We start from the raw sequence: 4,612 nt of genomic DNA, 5'->3' as shown, positions 1-4,612 counted from the left end.
TATTTTCTTTCTGGAATTAGTGAACAAAACTTTTTTTTTCTTTTAGCATATTGAGTACATCCACTCTCATTCAACTGCAATCTGAGCTTCTCCAGTTCCTTTTTCAATCCTTTAATTGTTTCTGAAAACAGAATGCATGGCTTGACCTATTTTTCATTGAGATTCGGGCAGAGCTTCTTCTCACTTGCTACATTAACCACTCCAGCAACTCAGGGTCAAAAAAATGTTGATTTGCCTCGTGCATGATGAGAGGTGGAATGAAATGACTTGCTCGAGCAAAAGTAGATTCAAAATGTCCCGGTGAGAGACAACAATTCAAAGAGGGGTCACAAGAGTGCAACAATTCATAAATAAGTAAGACCAGAGCATGTGCAAATTCACCATGTGCTGAGTGATAGATGCCAACGTATTCATCAGTTCTCCGTATTGCTAGACTGCACATCACCTTGGATGCCATTTCACATCCACAGGATAGAGTACCTTTGGAATTTCTTATCAAAGTAGGCTGTGGAGATTCTTTAAGTGTAAAAAAATCATTTGGCAGCCGTGTAAAGCTTGGATTATGCCACACTATTGTGTTAATTTCCTCAACTCATGACAGAAAGGATGTGAGCCTTTGGAAAGGATATAGCAGGATGTGGCCTGGATGAGAGTTTGAGCTAAAGAGAGTGGTTGGACAAATCTGGGCAATTTTTGCGGGAGTGTTTGAAACTCGGGCAAGGCCCACTAGAAGTTTATAAAATGACGTGAGGCGTAGGCAAGGCACAATCTTTATCCTCGGATGGAAAATGTCATGAGGCTTGCGTTTAAGGAGAGAAGCAGTAAGTTTAAAGGAGATGTGCTTGGAATTTGCCCTGAGAGTCTGAAGTAAATAGTTGTACCAAGCAAAGAGTGAGAATAGGTCTCTCAGTACAGAATCAAGCTCGTCATCTAAAACAGGGGCGGGCAACCTTTTACCATGCGTGGGCCGTATGGTGTGTCAGTGGGTGAACGGCGGGCTGCACTGATGCTACCATAAATTAAATTAATACTGAAACACAAACATTATGTAATTTAAGTTTTCGATGGTCTCTGCTTGAAGTAGGTCATGTACAATGCATGAACATGATGGACACTCATTTATCAAAAAACAATCCACAGAAAAAGCTCAAGCAATGAGATCAGCTGTCTTCCATCCAAAAAACTACGATGGTGTATTTCAGGTCAGGGAAGGCATCTTCAAATCTGGAAATGCACCAAAATTCACGAGTTGGTCATTAAAATGGCACAATTAAAAAAACCATAAAAATCAAAAAGGAGAAAAATTAGTCACAATTAAAACAAAATAACTCACCACCAATCAGTGGGGAACTTGATTTTGTCTGTTGTTTGAAAGCATTTCGATATTGGGTGACATCGTTGTTGATGCCAAGAGTTGTGCTATCAATCTCACCACCGGTAGAACCAACTACTTAGCAGGAGTAATAAAATCATCCCTTGCTGGATATAAATATTTCAGACAAGCATTTGGAGAGCTGCAAACTGTCATTTCAACTTGGTTGCTTTTAAATAATTCTTCAAATCGTTCAGGAGTCTTAAAAATATTCAGTAACAATTATTTTTGTTCTAAAACTGCAGACATAAATATATTTTTTCAAATACAGCATCTTGAAATTTTCTCACCAGAAACTATTGTGTATTCCTCTCAACTTCTGCCTTTGATGCAGATCTCCCGCTTTTATTTAATTTCTCTGCCCTCTAAGGTGTGTTTTGAACCATGAGTGAATGAAATTTGCTTTGCGCTATGAATTTTGCTTGCAGCTGGAGTTGGATGAAGGAACATCACAGCATCCCACACACGGACATCTGACTTTGTGCCTATCTGAGTGGCTCAGGCGAGCGGGAAGGGGGGGAGCGGGAAAAGGGGGTAGCGAGGAGTGTGGCTTAGGAGCAGGGAGAGAAGGACAGCTCAGGGAGCGGGGAGAAAGGGTGACTCAGGGGAACGGGGAGAGAGAGATTGGGGAGAGGGGGCAGCTTGGGGGAGTGGAGGGGGCGCTTTGGGTTTGCTCTGAAAGGTTCACTCGGTTGGTCGCCCAGCTCCACAATCACTGGTGGGTGAGTGGCCTGGGACCAGGAGCAGGAAAGCTGGCCACTGATGCACAGCTCATCTCAGGCCTATCTTAATTCAAGAGGAAATATAGTCAAAACTGTCAAGAGAGTGAGAAAGTGGAACGATTTTGGAACAATTTGAGTATATTGCTAGGACAACATGAAAATAAAGAATATCCAAGAATATTTTTACTTGGAAACATATATATAAAAAAGATATTAAACTGAAATTGGATAAATATCAAGAAAAATGTTTAAATATAGCAATACCGACTGCAAAGAAATATACAGTGGGTCACGTTGAAAACTGAGAGTGGTACAATTAGACTGATGGTGTACTGAAATGCAAAATGGTATGCCTTTATAAAAAATTACATATAGCTTAAGAAATCGAGTTGAAAACTTTTAACAAATTTGGAAACCATATATGGATTTTATGAATAAAATTCCATCCACTTTTTCCATCTTACCCACCCCTCTCAATTAGAAACTATAAAAAGTAATCAATGAATATTATATATGTTAATAATGTTATATATGTAGAAGTAGGTGTTCTTTTTCTTCTTTTTGGGAGGGAGGGGGGTTGGGGAGGAAAAAATATAACAAAATCATTTTGTTATCTTTTTTTTGTAATGATGCAAATGATAAATAAAATTTTCAAAAAAAAGCCCATCTTGAGGTGTGTTCCTGAGGGCTCCAGGGTGAGTTATTTTCTGGGGGAAGAAACTGATGCGATTGATCATTGATTCCTGGTCATAACGATGTTGAGAGGCTTCAGTGAACATTCCAATGCGAGCACAGTCATTTCGTGCCCCGAAGAAACGTGCAGCATTTATATAGCCACAAAGTATTTCCTTTGCTGAGGGATGTTTAATCCACGTGCACAGTCCCCAGGGGGCACTGATGACAAAGGCTGACAGTTTAGTGTGGCAGACGGTGTATGTTGGAGCAGCTGAGGGTGTTTGGGTGCATCCCTGATCTAAAACGTACTGCAGAACTTTGTTCAGTTCTAATAAATTATTGTTAACCTGGAGCTGGCAATGACTTACCTACCTGAGGTGCAAAGCAGAAGGATTGTAATTTATATTCCCTGTGGCCCTACCATCAAGTGATGGGTGATAGGAAAACAAAATTCTGTTTAACAATAAATAGTTTGTTCATCCATCGTTCCTTGAATACAAACCATGTCATCAAAATGAAACACTACTGTTATTTCAAAAGCTGTGTCTTTTTGTTGTTCACAAAGTTACTGGGGCTTCAAGTTTATTGCTTTCCCTTCATAGTTCAAAGCACAGAAACAATTGTCTTTTAGAAATGAGGTCCTTAATCCCTATATCCAAGCTATCGTTAATACTGGAGCATTGTGTTGGCAGCATAGACCATGACAAAATGGTCATTTGACCAGTGGACCGAAAACAATTTTTTTCTAATTGGTCTCCCAGCATCGGAAATGAGGTATCTAGTGTACCAAGGCAGAAAATCAGGGCATCGACAGGGGACCCAGGGAAATGTTTCAACGAAGAAATGGCCTTCCATGCTAGATAGAGTCACAGGAAGGAGAAAAGTGAGTCTGGGGCTCCTAAGCTGACATTATGAGGAGGATATTCCTGCCTGGCTTGCACTTCCAAAAGTAAATTAATGGAAGATTATACCTGGGGTCCTCATCCTTTCCTACATTTGCGTCATTTCTCAGGTATCATTAGAATGAAACAGTAATGGGGTTCAAATGACATAACAACTTCTAAATATTTTTGAGCCCCTCCCCCCCCACCCCAACCAACAACCATAGCAATGAGAACCTCAAAAGCTCTGTCAGGATCCAGGGCTAAAATGAGGCCTGCAGAATTTCTTATGAATCTTTGCTGGAAATCAGGTGCTCTTTACCGCCCATGTGTGCATCAAGGAACAAATGACATTTCAATGGAACTCAACAGATGGCATTAGATTAGACGGATCAGGCACAGCTAGGAACAGCTGTACTAACACAGTTCTCAATTAACAGAACTGTGCTCCAGTGCCAGCACTGCTTTCGTATTGGTTGAAGGCCTTTAATGAGGTCCAGCTCTATTGTCAGGTTAACATCAATTAACAAGACTGCTTTACTGATACATGATGTTCACTTGGCACGTCCACTGTGACGTCATCGAGTTTCAGCTGGTCATGTGACAGTTTGGCTCCAGTCAAACAAAGCTGACATCTTGCCTTCAGATGTCTCAACTGCTCTGCCATCACATTCCGCAGATCCAAAGAGATCCATTATGCATAACCAGAAACAATTAATATAGAATGTAGAACACAGAATGTCACAGCACAAGAACAGGCCCCTCGGCCCACAATGACAGCACCAAACACAATGCTAAATTGAACTAAATCTCCTTTAGCCTGGACATGATCCATCTACCCCCATTCACTGCAAATTCATGAGTTTCTTAAGTGGTATTGAATTATATTTCAATCCCAATGAACTGCTCTAACTTATTTCAGGATCATTTCAATCATTAGAAAAAAAAATATTTTAAACATG

At 40.4% G+C, this 4,612-nt stretch overlaps 1 long non-coding RNA gene across 1 annotated transcript; it reads right to left on the bottom strand.

Annotated features, from left to right (window-relative positions):
- Positions 1–1,053: 1,053 nt before the first annotated feature.
- On the bottom strand, positions 1,054–4,291 carry LOC138751344 (uncharacterized). Its single transcript, XR_011349853.1, has 4 exons — positions 3,888–4,291; positions 3,142–3,186; positions 1,334–1,573; positions 1,054–1,224 (listed from the first exon to the last, which is right to left on the bottom strand). It is a non-coding gene; the product is annotated as an uncharacterized lncRNA (long non-coding RNA).
- Positions 4,292–4,612: the final 321 nt, after the last annotated feature.

The sequence above is a fragment of the Narcine bancroftii genome, chromosome 1 (genome assembly GCF_036971445.1).
Source record: "Narcine bancroftii isolate sNarBan1 chromosome 1, sNarBan1.hap1, whole genome shotgun sequence".
In the NCBI taxonomy this organism is placed as follows: domain Eukaryota; kingdom Metazoa; phylum Chordata; class Chondrichthyes; order Torpediniformes; family Narcinidae; genus Narcine; species Narcine bancroftii.
Note: the sequence above shows the minus strand (reverse complement) of the source record. Positions and strands in the feature narration are given on the sequence as shown.